This window comes from Lemur catta, chromosome 3 (assembly GCF_020740605.2).
Source record: "Lemur catta isolate mLemCat1 chromosome 3, mLemCat1.pri, whole genome shotgun sequence".
Classification (NCBI taxonomy): domain Eukaryota; kingdom Metazoa; phylum Chordata; class Mammalia; order Primates; family Lemuridae; genus Lemur; species Lemur catta.
Window position 1 is genome coordinate 5,534,862 of NC_059130.1, and position 22,188 is coordinate 5,557,049.

Genomic DNA, 22,188 nt, shown 5'->3' on the forward strand with positions numbered 1-22,188 from the left:
CTCTTACCTGCCACATTTGTAAAGTTTATAGAAATCCAATGGTCTGGAACATCCACTGGGGTTTTCTAGGATAAAAAAGAAAGTTATTTCACCTTGTGAAAAACTTGATGGGCCTTTCTGGATTTTAGAGGCAACATATATGTTATTACTGTTCAATCCATTATATTAGTGACTCTGGAGACTGTCAGTTTTAAGTGGGGCCCAGAGAAAGAGAGGGCACTGCAGGAGATCCGAGGTACAATCACAGGCAATGAGGCACAACTAGAGATATTCTCAGTGAACAAAAATAGAAGCTTTGTAGCATAGACCTTGAGGATTCTGTACGAAAGTCATAACTTCTGTATTAGTATCACTGGAAAAATTAGCTCCTGTCATGTTGTGGGTACTGTAAAGACTGAGTACTTAGTTATGGGATACAAAGTTATTATTTGACAAAATTTAGTTATCTTACTCATATCTGTAATTTGTTTCTTATAAATAATGGCTAATGAAAGAAAAAAAGTCATTGTAGTAGCCTACTATTTTAAGGCAGCAGATATAACTTAAAGGCTAACACACTACGTAAAACAGAAAACCCTCCCCTAAGGCTATAATGGGTAAATACTTAAGTCGCTAAAACCTAAAACCTAGATCCATTATTTCATAAGATCAGGCAGATGTAACAACAATACATTCTACAATGAATATGGTGTATTCAATATTGGGCCCCAAAAGGTACAGAAGAAACAAATTAATTAAATGCTCAGATAGTCTACATTCACACTAAAGCCCCCCTTTTCAGATCGTTTTTAGGGCTCCATGAGACTTTGTGACCAACTGATGGAACGATCAGTCTGGTTCCTAAATGAGAAAGCATGATATATTGACACGTATCACAGACCCTCTCAGGTATACCAAAGGACAGTAGAAATTCTCCCATTTAGTAGAGCATCGGGCATCATATTTTGTCCTTCACTTGGAGAATGAAACACGGACTAAAGTATGGATTGATATGTGCAGACTTCTGCAAAGAGGCGAATGACTTGCCAGATCAGTCAGAGTTCTGAAAGGAGTTAGATTAGAAGAAGATCAGGGAAAAGAAATTCTGGGAAGGGACACATGCGCCTATTTATTGGGATAGGCACAAACTGCCCATATCTTTGTGTCTCAAGTTAATGCCTACAAAAGAAAATTATCTACCATATATAAGACCCCATGTAGTAGCAGGGCACCAATGTAGAGAGTATGACTCTGTCCTAGCGATGGCAATTAGCCTATTTTCTTAGTCACTGCAGTATCGGTGTGAGTGGCCATAAGAACAGAGTTGTGCCTCTCTCTCCAAGGCTGATATAACTACTGTCACACTGAATGTGCAAACTGCATTCTGGAGACTGATGTTGAGCTCTCACAACATCAGTCCTCAAGGACACCGTCCTGCCATTAAATGGCAGATTGATCTCATTAGATTCTTTCATCCTTGACAGTGCTGATCATAATATTGAAAAACACAATTCCAAACTCCATGATCTCAAATGTTGAAATTCTGAAACATCAAAATCACAGAAGATCAAAATCCTAAAGTTTAACATCCCTTAAAATCACAATTCCAAAATATTAAAATCCCAAATGTTGAAATACTGAAAGCTGTATTCTGTGGCAGGGATTAGTGTATTTTACATTGTATGCCAAATAGTTACATCATTTTCGGTGAAACTATCACCTTGTTATTGTTTTTATCTACATTTAGTGGAATATTCAGATGAGTGGATTGACCATGTAATACAGCAACAGCAAAAATCTTAGCTTAAAAATATGTCATTTGCCTGCATCAGTATTCCTTCTAGCTGATGAAATTCCAGGAGTATTTTGTGAATTAAAGCTGTATTTTCCTGAAGAAGCCAGAAAGATTACTGACTGGTTAAAAAATAATTATGTGCACAAATAAAAAAACACTTATGCAATGATGTTGCTATATAATCACCACTACTGTTTCTTCAAAATTTGTGGTCTTTTTATGACTGTGTATGGAATGAATTTCTGCACCTAAAACAACATAGAAACATGGCACAAAAGATGGGAAAATTTAATAGGTAATGCTCATGTTGTTGTATATAAAATTATAGAAGAATTTCAATAAAAACTGTACAAGTAGAAAGTGAACGTGAATGTATTCTCCAAGGAGAACCATGCCTTAAAAGAAAAAAAAGCAGCTATGCATGGCAAATCAATACTTCAAAATATAGTTAATTATTGTCAAAGTCGGCCATCTCTTTTGGACTATCTCTGTGCAATTGCCCATAATATATCACCATAATAGACTTTTTCATATGCTGAATTTTTTTAGTTTTTATTCTTTTTCTGTTTTAGTTTTTTCTCAGTATTTTAAATTGTCAGCATTATTTTCTAAAATTCACTGTGGTATGTATTTCATCCGTGCATCATTGCCAACACTGGAAGTATAAATTATGTAAAGATTTTTAGAGAGTTTGAATTTATTTTATGAATTTTTTGCAAATTTGACTTCACCAAAGTGCATTATCACAACACAACATTAATGTTGTGCATAAGCTTTGTATGTGTACAGAAAAATGTTGAAACTTAGTAAATGAAGAAATGTCCTTTTTGTACATCTGCTTTTGTGAAAGATAAAATTTCTTGAGATCACCATTCTTTGGGGTTCTGTATATATTGGGGTGATCCATGGCACTTTTTGATCTATTTTTTCAAAAGACTTAGGTTGTCTATCACACTATTTCAGATGACTATAGTTATATAGCTGTGTGCACAGCCATAGTGATATGTATTTGTACATTTTGCTTTTTGATCTATTTCTTTTTGACTCTATCTGTTCATAACTGTTATACTCATGCAACTGTCATACTCATGCAACTGTCATTAGTATACCTGAGTGTTTATGTTTACAAAAGCATGTATGTTATTGTTGGCTATTTTGTTGTGTAAAGTGGCCTATGAAATGTTCTGTCTTGTTTTCATGTTTCTTAAATAAATCTCCTTTTTGAAATGTAAATAACTGTTTTTAAAAGAATTTTTAAAATTTTTTTTCCAGGATTATATTCTCAGGATTTTGATCTTTCGGGGTTATTTTCAGGATTTTAGACTTTAGGGATTTCTGTATTTCAGAATTTCAACATTTAGTGTATGATGTCTGTGATTCTTTTCTTTTGGGATTATGGCACAAATCTCACCCTAAAAGGGGCAGCAACTACAAATCTGACATCTATTTCAGACAGGAGTTTACCTGCCTTTACTGCAGTGCATCTTCTGTCTCTACCATGCCAGGCTCTGCTGCAGTCAAACCTCCTGGTTCCTGGGGATGGGGAGGATGGTTTTGTTTGAGGAAACACTATTTGTTCCATGGAAAATTGACACTATCCCCTATTTACTTTGGTCTTTTCATTCCACTATATCAGCAAGCAAAGAAATGAATTACTGTACTGTCAGGGGTAATTGACTCCAATGAAAACAAGGGATTAGAATTGCTATTAAACAATGTTAGAGGAATATGCTGTCATCCAAGATATTCTCTTCAGATTCTCTTGAGGCTTTGGGGGCTACCAATAAATTTAAATATACATTACAGCATCCATAGGCTGACAAGGGTGATGCAATAAAGAACTTATACCTTTTAGGAGTGTGAGTCTTGCAACAACTCAGAGCATCCAAATTGATGAACGAGGTGAAAGAACCTTAGAAGGATAATGAAAGTATAAAAGGTTAATGAATGAAAGTTAAGTCATGTTAAATATGATCTAAAGATCAGTGGCTGCATTTTTTTTCTTTTTTATCTTTTTAAAATTTCAAAATATTAATTAAGGGGTTAAAAATGTTTTTGTTACATAGATATCTTGTATAATTCCTAAGTTGGGGCTTTTGGTATACACATCACCAGAATAGTTTTCATTACACCCAACAGGTCAGTTTTTATCTCACACCCACCCTCCCATGCTCCCTCCTTCTTCATTTCTCATGTCCTTTATATCACTTTGTGCTCTTGTGTACCCATTTATTAGCTCCCACTTATTAGTGAGAATATATGGTGTTGTGTTTTCCTTTCCTGAGATACTTCACTTAGGAAAATGGTCTCCAGTTCCATCCAGTTGCTGCAAATGACATTATTTCCTTCCTTTTTTAAGGCTGAGTAGTACTCTATGATACACACACACACACACACACACACACACATACATACATACACACACTAAATTTATTTTTATCTATTCATGAATTGAAGGACACTTATGTTGATTGCACATCTTTGCTATTATGACTTGTGCCGTAATGAACAGTCAAGTGCAGGCATCTTTTTGATAAAATGACTTCATTTCCACTGAGTAGATACCCAGCAGTGGGATTGCTGAATCAAATGGTGGGTCTACATTTATTTCTTGGAGGAATCTCCTTACTGTTTTCCATAGAGGTTGCACTAATCTGCCATCCAACCAACAGTGTACAAGCGCTCCATTCTCTCTGCATCCATGCTAGCATCTATTGTTTTTTGACTTTTTAATAATGGCCATTCTTAGAGGAATAAGGTAGCATGTTATTGTAGTATTAATTTGCATTTCCCTGATGATTAGCAATGTTCAGCAGTTTTTCATGTTTGTTGCCCATTTTTCTATCTTCTTTCAAAAATCTTCTGTTGACGTCTTTTGCTCACTTTTTTTTTTAAGTGGACATACTGAAGAACTGTCTTTATTTTAATTCAAATTGATTGAACATATAATTTTATATCTTTCCTATTTATTTATTTATTTATGTATTTCAGGATATTATGGAGGTACAAACATTTTGTACATGTTATGACTTTGCCACACCCAAACCATGATTTGAGGCATGCCTTTTCTCCCCTACAACTGTCACCACGTCCACTAGTTGTGAGTTTACCCAACCTCAATGCCCCAATCCCCAAAGAATATTACTACCATGTGAGCACCGTAGGGTTGATCAGTTAATGCCAATTTGATGTAGAGTACATGTGGAGCCTATTCTTCCATTCTTGTGATACCTCACTTCGGAGGATGGACTCAAGTTCTATCCAGGAAAATATAAGAGGTGCTATATCACTGTCTGTTCTTAAATTTGAGTAATATTCCTTTGCATATATATACCAAATTTTATTAATCCACTCATGAATTGATGGGCACTTGGGTTGTTTCCACATCCTTGCAATAGTGAATTGTACTGCCATAAACATTCGGGAGCAGATGTCTTTATTAGAGAATGTCTTTTGTTCTTTTGGGTAGATGCCTAATAGTGCTATTGCTGGATCAAATGGTATTTCTATTTTTAGCTCTTTGAGGTATCTCCAAATTCTATTCCACAGAGGTTGGACTAATTTGCAGTCTCACCAGCAGTGTAAGAGTGTTCTATCTCTCCACATCTTCTCCAGCATTTATTGTTTTGGGATTTTTTGATAAAGGCCAGTCTCACTGGGGTTAGGTAATATCTCATTGTGGTTTTGATTTGCATTTCTGTAATGATTAGAGATGTTGAGCAGTGTTTATGTTTGCTGGCCATTATTCTGTCTTATTTTGAAAAGTTTCTGTTCATGTCCTTTGCCCATTTATTGAAGGCGTTGTTTGATTTTTTCTTGTTGATTTTTTTAAGTTCTAGATAGATTGTTGTTATCAGCCTTTTATCTGATGTGTAGAGAGCAAATATTTTCTCCCATTCTGTAGGCTGTCTATTTGCTCTAATGATAGTTTCCCTGGCTGTGCAAAAGCTTTTTAATTTGATCAGGTCCCATTTATTTATTTTTGTTGCTGCTGTGATTATTAATCTTTGACAAAGCAGACAAAAATATACATTGGGGAAAAGAATCTCTTTTCAATAAATGGTGCTGGGAAAACTGTATAACTACATGCAGAAGATTTTGCTCACTTTTTGATGGTGTTGTTTTCTTCTTGTGGATTTGTTTGAGTTCTTAGTAGATTCTGGGTATCAGTCCTTTGTCTGATGTGTAGTTTGCAAGTGTTTTCTCCCGTTCTGTATGGTGTGTATACATTCTGTTAATTATTTCCTTTACTGTGTAGAAGATTTTTAATTTAATTCGGTCCCATTTATTTATTTTTGTTGTTACTATATTTACCTTGGGGGTATTAATCATAAATTCTTTGTTTGGCCAATGTCTAAAAGATTTTTTTCCTATGTTTTCTTCTAGAATTTTTATGATTTCATATCTTAAATTTAAGTCATTAATATATCTTGAATTAATTTTTGTGTATGGTCAGAGATAGGGATCCTGTTTCATTCTTCTGCATGTGGCCACCCAATTTTTCCAGCACCATTTATTGAATAGGGCTTCCTTGTATATGTTGTTTGCTTTGTCAAAGATCACTTGTTTGCAGGTAGATTGTTTTATGTCTGGGTACTTTATTCTGTTCCATTAGTCTGTATCTCTACTTTTATACAAGAATCATGTTGACCATCTTTGTGTTTTTTTACCATTGTTAATTTAAAGTCTATTTTATCTGGTATGGGAATGTCTATACCTGCTCACTTCTGGTTTCCATTTGTGTGGAACATTTTTTTTCCATCCCATTACCTCAAGTCTGTGTGAGTCCTTGTGGTTTAGATGTGTTTCTTGGATACAGAAAATACTTGGCTTGTGTTTTTTCATCCATTCAGCCAGTCTGTGTCTTTTAAGAGGGGCATTCAGACCATTCATGTTGAGTGTTAGTATTGATATGCGGGATGTCGTTCTGTTCACAATGCTGGGTCATACCTGATTGTTTTGTTTTGCCTTTTCTGCTACTTTATAGGAGCTATGAGCTCTAACTTTTGGGTGTTTTTACACTGGGTGTTATCTATTGTGCTGTTGCATGTATAATGAACTTTTCAGCATTTCCTATAGGGTAGGACTAGTATTAGCAAATTCCCTTAGTGTTTGCTTGACTGAGAAAGACTTTATTTCTCCTTCACTTATGAAACTTAGTTTTGCAAGATACACAATGCTTGGCTGATAGTTATTCTGTTCAAGCAGACTAAAGAGAGGACACTATTTCTTTCTGGGTTGTAAGGTTTCTCTTGAGAAGCCTGCTGTTAGTCTGATGGGTTTTCCTTTGTAAGTTACTTGATATTTTCACCTCATGGCTTATGGGAGTTCCTCCTTCATGTTGACTTTGGACAGTCTGATGACTGTATTCCTTGATGATTCCTTTTTTTGCAATGAATATCTCAGGTGTTTGTTGAGCTTCTTGCATCTGGATGTCTAAATTTCTGGCAAGACCAGGGAAGTATTCCTCAATTATTCCCTCAAATATGTTTTCCAAGCCAGGTGTTTTTTCTTCTTAGCCCTCAGGGATGCCTGTAATCCTTATATTTGGCCATTTTACATAGTTTAATATTTCTTGTATCCTTGTTTCTCTCGATTCTTTGTTCTTTATTTTTGACTGAGTGGGTTAATTCAAAAGAGTTGTCTTCAAGCTCTGAAATTCTTTCTTCTGCTTAGTGTAGTCTATTCTTAAAACTTTCCACTATGTTTTGTGTTTCCCAAAATGAATTTTTCATTTCCAGAAGTTCTATTTGTTTTTAAAAATATATCTATAGTAAATTTTTTATTCATTTACTGAATTGTTTTCTAGTTTCTTTGAGTTGGTTTTGTATTTTCTCTTGGATATCATTGAGCTTCCTTACAATCCATATTTGGAATTCTCTATCTGTCATTTCAGTATTTCATGTTGGTTTGGGTCCATTGCTGGAGAACTGGTGTGATCATTTGGGAGTGTTATTTCATTCTGATTTTTCATACTTCCATAGTTCTTGTGCTGATTCCTTCTCATTTGGAGCAGCAGTCACTGCTTGTTTTTGGATTTTCTTTTGTTTGGATGGGGCTTTTTCTCCCCCCTCACTTTTAAGGGTGTGTCTTTAGCATATGTTGAGTAAGGACCTTTGGCTTTGCTTGAGGGTACTTTAATGGAGGTCTAGAATCTGGATGGATACCTTGGTTATAGATATCCTTAGTGTGCTAGTTTTCACAATTGCTAGTTATTTGTAGGCTGTAGCAGTGGTATACTATGTGCATGGGCAGATTCCCTGTCTCTTGTTGAGAAAGGAAGATGAAGGTCTTTAAAGTTATTTCACTTTCTCGAGCCTTGTGGTCTTCTTAACAGTGTGAATTATATTGGGGCATTCAGTTTAATCTCTGGGACAGTAGGTGGGGCTTGTGGGTAAGAATCAGTCATCTCCTGTATGATTGAGTCAGTACATACTTTAATGGGCTGTACAAGTTGTGCTTCCTGACAGTAGGTAGTGCTTGCAGGGAAGAGTCAGATGCAGTGTTTTTTTCATTTTGTTTTGTTTTGGTTTTGATTTGGACCAGCTCTAGCCTCTCAGGAGAAGTACTCTGATGCCCCAGGTGGTGGACAGGGTCCTGGACCTCCCAGGGGACTCCTTATTCTCTACCACAGCAGAGGTGGGTGGACGAGAGAGGCTGGGTGGGGCTGAGTTGGAGGAGCCTGGGTTCTGACTCGACAAAGGCAGGCATAAGAACTGTCTTGGCAGGGGTCGAAGGTCAGCTCCCATGCTGCTGGGGAAAGCCACCAGGGAGGGCCCCCACCAAGTCAGAAAGTCTACTCATGAGGGAGAGGCCATCTACAATTTACAGACTGACTGTTGGGAGTGGGCTTCACTCTTCTCTCTCCTCACTTGCCCCGTGGGTCTCATCCCAGTGTCTGGCCACAATCCGCAGCCCAAACTAGCTGAGCTCACCAGCAATGACACTGTGGACTGGGAGTTTCCCTGTCTGAGATTCCACCCCAGACCAAAAGTGTGACTTTCCTTTGGGAGGTGGCATGCTCTGTGAGTGCACTGTGACTCAGACTCACACTGCACTCTCCTTTCAATTCTGCCAGCATGGGCACCCTCACATCCCAAGATTAGTTAACAAATTTCCCCCTCCCTGCCCTTGAGCAATACAATCGAGTCCTGAGCATACAGGTTCTAGCCTGTGGGCCTGTCCTTGGGGCCCTCAAGTTCAATCATTGACTGTGCTAGGGAGAAGCATGCTGGTCCCAAGTTGCCCATGGAGTGCTCAAGCAGGTTTGATGTCCCTCTGCTTCAGGGTATTCCCTGATCTGCTAGAGCAGCCAGGTGAGCAGCACTAGGTTGGGCTGGCAAGCAGGGAGACCACAGTCTGAGAACCCTTTGGTCCACTGCAGGTCTTTAAGAGGAAAAGTGTGAGCTCCACTCTCCATGATAGCCTCAGTGTGGTGAGCACACCAACAGAGGGGAAGTAGCTGCTCCTGAGAGTCTCAGCTTGAACGGCTCTTGAGATACCTGGGTCTCTTGGCAGCAGTGGGCAGGGGAGAGGATGACAAGCAGAAAAGTCTGAATTGAGGAGAGCCCTCCCCTTTGTCCCTCTCCCCAGAAGGCAGCCCCCCTGGAATGTCCAAGCTCTGGGATCATACAGTTCCCCTAGGACCCACCATCCCTTGTGGCCACTGCAGCCTGGGATAAGAGCTGGGAAATGTTTATGTGCGGACCAGTAACATGAAAATTGAAGGACTGAAGCGCCCTGGGGAGGGCAAAGGCACACGATGGGTGGAGAAGCAATATGGCACCAACTGCCTCAGCACAGGTCTGTAGTGATAGAGAGTGACCAAGACGGGGCTGGCCACCTGGTGCTCTGTTCTCAAGAAGCTCACTGGTGGCAGCAGCTTTGGGGCTCATGAGGGTAGAGAAGCTCTCTACCAGCTCAAAAGCCTGCTGACTTACAGAGGTGTGAGGGGAGGAAAAACAAGACCCCAACCTACCCTTTCATGGTGCCCCAAGTTTCTTAGGGGTTGATCTATATTGAAATATTGCTCCTTCCTATTCTACTCCACAACTTCTTTGTGTGGAATCTGTGAGAGGTTCTGACACTTTTCCCTCAGAATTACACCTGAGCTGTGCTTTTTTTTTTTTTTTCATCTAAAACTTTTCCTTCTTTCTGAGATGACCTGGTGACCGATGCTTCTAGTCAGCCATCTTGCCTCCCTCCCTACATTTCATCTCTGCGTTGTTAATTTTGGTTTGCCTTTTTGCCACAAGAGTTTTCAGAAGTTTCAGCAGACCATCACCTTCATAGTGACTCTGTGTTAGATTAGATTTAAGGGAGGAAATGAGTGGAATAGTGTGGTGCAAGGGGTGATCTGTACCAGATAACTCTTATGCGCAACTTCATATCCAGTTGTTCTCATTTGCTCCTTACTCTAGCCATAGCTGTTGTGGATCAGCTTAGGATGCATTTTCAGAGTATCTCACACCACTCTTTTGTTGTACTTATTAATTTCCTGCCCTTTTCTGCTGTCATACTCAGGGACAACACAGTAGTGGCTGTCACAGCAGAAATGCTACGAGAAACATCTAGGCATAACCATAAACATTTTGGTAATACAGTGTGATTATTGCCTTGTGGGATAAAATTTTGACCAATGGGTGTTGGAAGCCTATGGATAAATGCATCACTTGTTTTTAATCCTCCAACAGATGGTTCTAGGATGAATTTCATAGGGTTTTTCATGAGAACCTATGGGATTGAGCAACACCTTTTAGCAATTGCCAACTCAATAACATCTTGATATAGGCTTTTCTTTGTTATCAATTTGCTTCTGATGCTTCCTATACTATTTGTTCCAATAAATGCCTTTTATTTAAGTCTTAGTTTCTGACTCTGACTTATTGCAAAATCATGTGACCCTTTAGAATATAAGTTCTATAAGGAGAGTGATTTTTGTCTGTTTTTCAGATAACAAAAACTACATATAAATGTATACTTATATATGTATCATATGTATAAATATAATTTTCATTATCTCCTATTAGTGATCAGAATAATTATATCAATCAAGGCAAAGAAGAAACTTCACAATAATTGTTTTATTAGGTAATAACATTGTTTTACCACTTTATGATTTATGAAAATATACTCATATACTTTATCTCATTTTACCCTCATAAGAAATAAGAATTTATTGTTACTAATAACTAATCAGAGGGAATTATGATGTAGTACACAACAGGTTGTTTACTTAGAGACCTTTTGAAATAAGCCAAATATCTTTTTCTAACTTATTATGGAATGATCATATTTTATTCATGCTTCTAAGTTGATATAATACTTTCAAAATGCATTCTCTCAATTGATCTTACAATAATCCTAGGGATATGTAAAATTAACTACATTTTATAAACTGAAGAAGTGTAAGCTCAGAGGAAACTGATTTGAACAGTGTCAGTTGGGAGAAGAATATCAGCTGTGTGAAACAGCTTTATTTTTTAGCTTTCAAATCTTGTGCACATCCACTCTCTCACATAGGTCTTCATTTTCCTGGCAACAGTCAAATATTCACATATAGACATAAATGTAGTTATTACATTTACAAATCCACAACATTATCAGCTACATATAATGGACTAGCCCAGTTGAGCAGAGGCATTTATATGCATATGACAAATTTATCTTATATTTATTTCAGTAACAGAGATAAATTATATTCATCTTCAGGATTATAATACTCTTCATTTTGTAAAGCATTTATTCTTTTCCATCTTTTTATTATGAAAAACTTATCCATAAAAGCTGAAAGAAATTAGAAGTAAATATCTTGATTCTACAATTAACATTTCATCATACTTGTTTATTGTATATCTATCCATCTTTCCATTCTTCTATTAATCTATGAGTCCATCTTCCTTGAACAGTTATGATTGTGCTTACAATTTTTTCTCTGTAATTCCAATATTTGGTTCATCTTGGTGTTGGTCTCTCTATTACACTGATTCTTTTTTTCTCTTAAGAGTAGTTTATGTTCTTTTGTTTCTTTGTGTGACATATAGTTTTGGATTGTATCTTAGACGTTGGGATTCCATGTTGTAGAAAATTTGAATTATGTTAGGTTCTGCCACAGAGTAATTTTTCAAACTGCATTTAACTTTGATAAACTAAACTGCAATCTCTGGTTCCACTGCTGTGAGTTCAGGTTGAATTTCAATTCAGTTTTTCAGATTTAGCTGCCTACTTGGAGTCAGTGCTAGGCATGTGTGGTTCAATGGTCAATCAGATATTTGACTGTTACCCTAATTTGAACTTCTTTTTTCTGGCTTCCTGTTTTCACAGATTTGTATCTTTTTCATTTTCTAATGGCTAAGGTGCCTTGAACACTGTCCTTTAATTCTGCCAGCTAGCATGATCTTGTGTTTAACAGAGTTTTAGCCAAAACACAATACAGACAGGGGCTGGGGCACCATTTGGCTAAAAGTGATAAAAATAGGAAACTCTAAAGCTCTATGCTCTTTATCCAAGTCTCAACTTCTATCCAGTCCTACTTATATTAGTTTACTCTCTAGTGCCTTCAGGTAGCTGTTTTTTTTTCCCCTAGGTATTTTGTGTAGAGTTTATAGTTATCCACTGTATGGTTGTTCTGAGTTACTTGGCCATACTACAAGCAGAACTCTCATGGTCACCTTTTAACTGACCACATTTCTTTGATTAAAATTTTTTGACTTTATGATATTTATATTAATAGATCTTTAATATCTATTTAAAATATGTAACTTATTATACATAAAAATTTTAACAGTTCGTATTTCCAATTAAACTAGATCTCTAATAAAACAAATTTGGCCTAAATGCATGTTAATCCAAAGGTACAATCAGGCACTATTTTCATACTTTATCTTCAGTCTATGGGAAATGCCAATTAAAGTATTCCTAGAGGTGCACAGGTAAAGGAAAGCTTACCTATCACCTACCTAAAGTAAACATGGTACAAATGGACTGAGTTTTTGACAGTTCATTGATGGCTACAGCAAAAATGTCAGAAGAAAAAAAAAAAGATTGTTGACTTTAACCTGGTGGCTTTTATTCCTATTTCACACTCTTTCTTGATGAAAGTAAATGACATTAAATTTCCAACAGTCATGAGATCTTCAAGGAACGTGATCATTTAAAACATTACAATTAAGTCAAAGAGGTCATTTGTTGATGTCACATCTCATTCAGATAACTTCACTTATTGCTGCAATATCCATTAATATTGTGGTTATTATTTTAATTACAGCCACCTTTTCCACATTCAAAATACAGCTAAGGGCCGGGCATGGTGGCTCATGCCTGTAATCCTAGACCTCTGGGAGGCTGAGGCAGGAGGATTGCTTGAGCTCAGGAGTTTGAGATCAGCCTGAGCATGAGTGATACCCCGTCTCTACTAAAAATAGAAAGAAATTAGCCAAACAACTAAAAATAGAAAAAATTAGCTGGGCATGGTGGTGCATGCCTGTAGTCCCAGCTACTCAGGAAGCTGAGGCAAGAGGATCACTTGAGCCTAGGAGTTTGAGGTTGCTGTGAGCTAGGTTGATGCTATAGCACTCTAGCCTAGGCAACAGAGAGAGACTCTGTCTCAACAAAACAAAACAAAACAAAACAAACAAAACAACATACAGCTAAGCTTTAGAGCAATAGGAGTAATTAGTGAGATTGTTTCTATTGGATGTCCTTTATGCTAGTATTTTCTAGACAGAATAAGAAAGCTACTTTGGCATGATTCTTTAAAATTAAGCAACCTATTCACTAAATCATACAGAAAGAAGATATTTTAATCATTTCAATGCATGTATATTTACCATTCTTCATGTAGTTTATTTCATAATAGAAGTCCAATATTTTAACACAAAATATTTGACGAATTGTCAAAAATGGAAGAAAGGTCTCTGCTGGCATATCAGGGAAAAACATTTATAGAGATTCTGCCTATGAATAGCAGCAAGCTTTGCAGCAGAGCCTTTCACAAGTGTGTCTTCATAGCTATTTGAAAACTAGTTCTCAGACATGTTTCTGATGATTACGAATCTTGGGCACAGGTTTACTTCAGCATATTCCATGTGGCAACAGGTATACTGCAGGAAACAATTTTTGTTGTCACCTGTTCACTAATCAAATGTCAGTCCCTTCTCAAGATCTTATGTCTGATCAACAAAGACCTAAATGAATTACAGTTGCAAATGCCCATCATAGTAAGCATCTGCTTGCCTCATTTCTATGTCCAACTAGCTTAGAGAGAAGCATGCCACTTTTGCTAAAAATCCAAGTGACATGAAGCATGTGATAAAAATTACTTAAGATGTTCCACATGAAAACAAAACTTTATATATCCACATTTTAATTAAAACAGTGATTGTAGTTTGTTATTCAGATCTAATACTACTATTGATGGTCATATTATCTTTTGGGAAAAATATGCATTATGTGCCAAAATTCTCTGGCCTTAAACTATGTTTTGCTCCCTAACCTTGGAAAGAGAATTAAATACCTTTAAACTTGGTTGATGCCTTGCACATATGAATATTATGGAAAGAAGTAAGGTTTTATGTTTGAATGACTCTTAATTCTTTTTTACACTTACATAAATTTAAGGGCTCAATTTCACTGAAAATTGACCATTTTACTATATACAATAAAACATATATCTAAAAATTTTTAAACACCTTGAATTCTTGAAATGCATTTTCAAACAATGAATTTTTATGGAATACTTAAAATGTACATAAGCATGGACAGATTTTTTTTTATCTGCATCAAGAGAATTTCTGGATAAAGCAAGTAAAATAATAAAGTAAAATACAAAGACACTTACCTTTGTATTAAACACAAACTTATTGTGTATTTCTTTTGAATTGCTCAAAGTCTAAAAATGCTCTCCTTGGATATATAGAAACTTTATGTGTAAAATAAAAATAACTGTATAAAATACATTTTACCTTTTAAACATTATGATTAAAGTGTTACAAAATAGTACCTTGAACAATTACTCATTTTTTTGTGTAAGTTAATTAACCACATGGAAGTCAGTGGATCTTTTCCCCTCAACTTTTCTGTTGAGAAAATATAGAAAATATATTTCTATTTTGGTTAAAAGAAACAGAGGCAAGGAACTCAGAAGCTAGGTCATGCTGTGTTGATGTCAAGCAATGTCAGATGTCTGAATTAATATATATTCTATTTGGAAGCAATGTAGGTATAACAGTACATAATAATAGACCTCTCTACTTTTATATTTCATAGTTGATGTGGAATTTGCTGCAAACCATAGTAATTCTGTAGAGAAGGCGTTGTGCTCTTAAATCATATAAAATTTTTATTGCCTGTCTTGCCTAATATTTCTTTTGCTCTCAAAACACTATCAGCTTAAAAACAAGAAAAGAAGTCTTCTGTACATTTCTGCTACTGTTGAAATTAAACGTGGTTTCAACTAATGGTTACAATCTTCTGTATTCCAGAATAATTCCTTAGGCAACTATAATTGAAAGAAGTGAAATATGCAAAGAAAATCATTAAAAGGAAGCATCTTTCAAAGCTGTAATTAAATAGATTGGCTGTGAGGAATAAATTAAGGGCCGAGAAAATTAAAATCAGTGTAATATAGGGGAGACAAAACAGAATGAAAACCATGCAATCAAAAAGATAAATACTTTTGACCCTTTTGTTATATTAATAACACAATAATATGCATTTTTTTCCTAATGATTTGCCCTTGGAACATTTCAACACATTGGAGAATAACTAGATACTTTGGTCACATTCTACACAAGAGACTGAAGCGGACTGCAAGTTTTTAAACAATGCACCTAGTCCAGTTTCCTTATTGTCGAATGGCTGCAGAGGTGGCAAAACAGGAGTTCTGAGTTATTGTAAATTACTCCTTTAGACGAGATTGGTTTATCTTTGCTGTGACAAGCTTTATGCTATATTCAGCATTCTTATAGAGAGTGCTGAATATAGAATAAGAATGGAAATGAGAACGAAAAATAATGTCTTAAAGATGTTTCCACACCAACATACTTTTTAAAAACCTCACGCAGTGGTTTTGTTTTGTGTATAAAAGCATATTGTTTCAGATTAATAGTCTATCCAGTCTAGTATTTTATCTTTTGCAATAATTACAACAAAATCTAACAAATGGGAAGGAACATTTGTTGATTTTTTTCTTCATTTTGTCAACCTTAGAAGTGGTACCTCTAAAGTTTCTATCCTCAATTAGCAAATGCTGGGACTATAATCAACACGTTGGCCTAAGTCCTACCTCCTTTTTTTGTAATGCAATAAATTCTAACAGTGGTATTAACTGTATTCATTATTATAGAAAGTTATTTTATTAAAAATAGATCAACAAACATATGACAAGTGTTTATATTGTCTTCCAACAAAATTGTTATAAAGGACTTCTATCATACCTTCTTATACTGTCATAAAGAGAAATTGCTGGGCTGTTGAATTTTGGAATTGATTTACAAGTCCACGTTGTCCTTTCCTGTCTATATCATAAATTTATATATAACTTCATGTAACAGAGGTATTCATAACTGTCTCTGGCATGATTATAAATGATATTCTATTGCATTACTCATGTACAAATGTCATAGAATGATTCTGAAGTCATATTATACAAAACACATCAAAATATTAACAATCATGGAAACAATTTCAGCTTCATTATATGGATAGATATGGATTTAGGTAATGTAAAAGCATATTTGGAGAAAGAAGCTCCTTTTTACCTAATAATATCAAGCCTGTAAATTGAATATTGCAGAATATTTATTTATGTACAAAATTATATGATTCATCATTTGTTATTATCCATCCAGGGCCATAAAAGACCTGGTTCTATTGATAAAGGGCACCAATGGTCCTTAAAATGTTCTTTTAAAGGTGTTAATTCCAATCACCTGATATCACAAGATGATTTTTATTTATCTCTCCATATAAAACATTTCTTATTGTGTAAAGTTTTATAATTTTTGATTCAAAGGAAAAAGATATAGCTATCTTCAAAGAAGTGTACAATATACCAGAGTTGCATGATCATGCTGTAAGACTATAATAGGTCAAATCGTGAATATACATTAAATTTATACTTTAGATTAAAATGGTTCATTTATTATAGGAAAATAGTGAGCATGACTCTGGTGATTAGGCACATCTATCTATTGCCTCAAAAATGACAGAGACATTTAGAATAAAATCACTGGTATTGGCTATAAAACACTCAATTAATTTATATCCAAATGATGAATAATAGTCAACACACAACTGTGTTATTTATATTAAAAGCACATTACTGCAAAATGTGTAAAGCTATTTTGGTATTCATTGTTTGTCTTTCTACTGAAGTACTTTAGTTTTAAAATACTGTAGAGACTACCTGAAGAGAGTTCTTATTGCTCTCTTTAAAAATATTCAATGAAATATGCATATGACACACATAATACCTGTTCTAAGAGGAAAAGCTCGGTAATACTGTGTTTTAGTATCATTAAAAAACCCCTTTCTCATTAATTCAATTTTCTTTGGTAAAAATGTTCCCACTATTGCTAAAGCAATCAGCCTTTCAGATTTACGAGCTATTTTTATGTTAGTATTGGCCTAAAATATAAAACACCTTGATCAATTGCCTGGTAACTCTTCCCGCTTCCTTTCAACACCCCGTTAATCCAGCACATTAAATTATTTTTAATTAAGTAATCATATTATCATGAATCTCTATTTCATGAAAGAAAGAAAAAATTTATGGTATCTTCTAAAAGCACAGACATGGGAAATTATACAGGTAGAAATACTGCAGAAATTGCTTCTATTAATTAAGAACGGCAACAAAAACAAGAAAAAGTAAAAAAGCAATTGTGAACTAATCTTCAAAAATGCCATCAATTTTTTCAATACAACTAAATAAATTTTGCAACTCCCTTAGGCACTACAGTAGTTTTGGGTATTAAAAAAAAATCCAAAGTTTGGGAATAAGGCCAAAAAGGCAAGCAGCATGACTATCATATAGGGGAAAGGCTATAGAAGGGAAAGTACTGAGTTAATTTCTTTGTTACCATTGATCAAAAGTCTCCTATATAGAGTTACTTGTTACCTTGTAAATTATTATCCAGTAGAAATGAAAATAATTTCTTCCCAGTCTTACAGACAACTAAATATTTATGGCCTGTTGTACATTAAATGGTTTTATATCAAATTCAGCAGTCTTATCATAACATTTCCTTTTTCCATTGCCTCTAAATACTTTTAAATGTTTTGAATGAGTGACAACATCTTCTTGGTTCCTTTAATGAGTTGAATAAAAATTTTTACATGGTTCTTTTAAATTTGTCTGAGAGTCATGATTATAATGTTCTGAGAATTACACTTTAAATGCATAATGGCATTTTTATCAAATAGAAAAATTCTAAGTAAGAATATTGAAACATCCAATATATCTTTACAAAATATCATATTCCTAATACAGACAGATTCCATATGGTTCTTGACAAAGAAAATATATTTAAAAAGCCAAAATTAAGCAAAAAAGTAAATGTTTAATTCAAGAAATTTTAATTAAAAACACTGTAAGTTTTTTTTTTAATATTTCTCATCTTTTTCCCTAAAAGAGTTGTGTTCTAAGAACTCTTTCAGTAAGCATTAACAAATTTATATGAGGACACAGCTCCAGGAAAGGAATGTCTAGGATCCAAAATAATTCAAACAAGTAATTTCTTAACTTAAGAGTATCTGAACACAAACTCAATATCAAAATATATAGTGGATTATCTTTTTTTGTCTATAAAATGAAGACAATATTTTAATAATTTAATAGAAAGAACTTTAAAACATATTATATGATATTAAATTAATAATTTTAAAATCATTACAGTTGATTTTACTTGATTCCTAACATGTTATCAAATTTACATACTTCAAATATAGTTAAATACGTGAAAGCCTGCTATATCTAAGGGGAAATATTTTGGGGTAAAAACATGATTTTAAAATATCAGTCCACAAAGCTTGCAAGTAAAATAATGGTCACAGTAACAAGAGATGCAAAGGTGTTTTAGAAATAATATTCCTTAAAAAAAAACCGAATTTAATTTTCCAAGCTTGCTCTATTATTCCAAAAAGGCAGTGCTGGAACAACCCTTCCTAACACTGTGTTCAACCAAACCAAAAGTGACAGAAACCCTAATTATTGCAGCTTTGCTAGACTGTTTCATTAAAATTCATTTTCCATAAAGCAAAACCATTAAAATGTAGAGGACTTTTTAAAAGTTCTATTACGGGTGTATCTCTAAAGAAATATGTCACTACAATTGTTGTTCTAACCTTCTGAAACATTGAATGGACCAGTAATTTGAAAATAACCCTATTGCTTTCAGCTAAAAAGATGAAAAGATAAATTATTTTTTAAGAGCAAAAAGTATTGAAGTTGAATTTCTGTCAGTGAAAGAAAATGTCTTTTAGGAATACAATTATTTTTTTCTCTAGTATTTCTCTGATAAAGCCTACGTATTTTTCCAAGTTTAAGTCAAATACTATTTCTTAGAGATTTATCTGATTTTTTCTCCCTCAAGAGCAGAAGGAAGAAACACATTATGGACATCCATATAATGAAATACTTGTAGCAGTTAAAAATAAATATGCTTGAGCTATGTGAATGAACTTGAATTAATTATAAAATCATAAGTTGAGTTGAAGCAAAATATACAAAGAAATGTAAATATTATTTATATTAGATATTAATATATTTTATTTAACCTAATATTTAAATGTTGTTTTCATTTAAAAGTTTGAATACACATTGTAAAAGTATGAAACCAGCATGATGCTTTTCACCACAGATACATGATGTTAGCTACCTCTCGGGAGGGAGAAATGGGACTAAACCTGAGGAGTTGGGAAAGAAATGGAGGGGTTTCTACTACTCATGCAATGATTTTATTAACTATTAAATAAGATTGGAAGTTAATATGGCATAAAATTAGGACTTGAAAGTTGATTGATAAATACTATCCTATATGCATCATGTGTACTAGTAGTATTTCTTGTTTTATTCAAAGTACAACATAGTGAAGAGGTGTATGCCACAGGAATATAAAAATGCATCTTGGAAAATGAATAGGAAAACAACCTAATCAATAGATGCAAGTAATTCACCAGTATCAACCTATATTAAGAAACTGGTAATATTTAACAATTAATGTTACTATAAAAATATGTAAGTCAGGAAGCAATATTATTACTAAAGAAAGACCATTATGAAAAGAACATTGAAAATGGAATAAAGACATGTGTTCCTTTTTATTACCATAATTTAACTTTTTAGTCCAAGTTTTGGTCAGTGAAGTTTTATGAATTTTTATTATTATCAATGTACTAGTAAAGAAAATATAACATTGCTTTATGCTTTAAATTTTTAATGAAATATGTAATGTTATATATAAGCATTAGAAAGCTAATTTTAATACTGTATATTTAAAATGCTTCTTATTGATGAATTTTGTTTATTGAAACTTTTTCATTGAATTTGATTATGCAATCAAATACCTAATCAAATTGAATAATTAAATATTAGGTTACTTATCTATTTTCTCTACAGAGGACATTTACTTGTCTCTCTATTTTTTTTTACCGTGGAACAAAGAGTGATAGAAGTTTCCTAATTTTACTCATGACCTTGGCTATAAGTGCAAGAATTTCCCTATTTTACTAAGTAAATAAACAGACTTTCTATGTCATGGGACACACATGTTTCAATTTTGCTAGATGTATTCCAGTCATTTCTAAAGTGGATGTGCCAATTGATTCTCACTCTAGCTCTGCATGGGAGTTCCTCTCCCCACATACAAGCCAACACTGGTTGTTATCAGCCTTAATAATTTCTGCAAATCTGATGACTGGGAATGATGTCTCACTATTTTGCTATGTATCCCACTGATTACTAGGAGGGAGGAATAGCTTTTCAAGTCTTTGTTTTCTTTCCATTTTTCCTGCTGTGCATTTATATTTTTAAAGAAATACTTCTCTAACACCACTATAATAAAAATATTTTCCAGAAGATGATAAAGATATGTTCTTATATTTCCTGCCTGTATTTTGTTACTCAACCACTTAAAAAAAACCTGGACTGACCTTAGAAAAACCATCTATTCTGAGCCTCAGTCATTTCGTCTCTAAAATGAGGATCACTGTATAATCCTGTAGATGAGAGTTGTTGTGAGAATTATATATGAAAAAGTTAATATATGAAAAGATCTTATCACAGTTATGATGATTTCAAGTTTTCTGCTTAAGTGATTTATGTTAAAGTTGGGACTATTTACTAAAATAAGTAACACACTCAGGTAAGACCAGGTTCCTGAAGAACAATTGATATTTTGGTTTTGCATGTCATAAGTGTGTGATAGCTAATAGACTTTCATGTGAAGTTGTCCTGTAGACTGTTAGACTGGCATACAAGTCTGGAATTGAGGAGATGGGGCTCTTAGCTGGATAAAAATCTGAAAGTCATTATCAGTTAGTATTTAAAATCATGGGATGGACCGACTTACCTAGCAAATGACTATAGATGGAGATGAGAGAAAAATTTAAAGGGAGCAGTATGGTAGTAAGAAATGCAGAAAGGTTTAATATCTCAGAAGTCAAATGAAAGAAATGTTTCCAACAATAGGCAGTGATTGTGATTAATTTATTCAAATGCTGCTGAGAGGAAGAATAATTGCATATTATAATAGATTTGGTAATGTGGAGGTTATTGGTGACATTCAGTGGAGCAGAGTGTTATGGATAAAGTCTTGATTGAAGTAGATTTTGAGAGAGAGAGAGAAAGAGAGAGAAAATGAGAAGTGATTTGTAGATAATTCTCTAGAGGTCTACAGAGTGATTCTGCTTGAAGGCACTGCCTCATGTCTCTAACTTTAGCTCCTCTGCCTCTGGAAAACCCCTCTGACATTTCTTGCTTTCAGAGAACAATCCTCATGATTTTAGATTGAAAAAAGTCTGTTGGTCCCCTTTGATTTTTTCTTCATAGATGTCTTTGTAGATGTCCAAGAAAAAAATTCTGCTATTCTCTCTAACCTCAGCATTCCATCTAGATTTTGCCTAGAAAGGATCTTCCATTTTTTAAATATATTATTTGCAGCATCGTTACCTTGGGAAGAGTGGTTTCTTCTAGCAGCTATTTGATATCAATTCTTGGCCTTCTTAAACTATGTATTATAGTATAGTTCTTATGGTTAATACATATATAGATATAGATATATGGTTACTATGGTGACTGTGTATACAGTAATATAAAGTTACTATGTAATACAGTTCTTGACTTTCTTACACTGAAAAACCTCAAGACCCCCTTGTGCTCCTTTATTTGTTGGATCTGAGCTTGGGATTTTTCC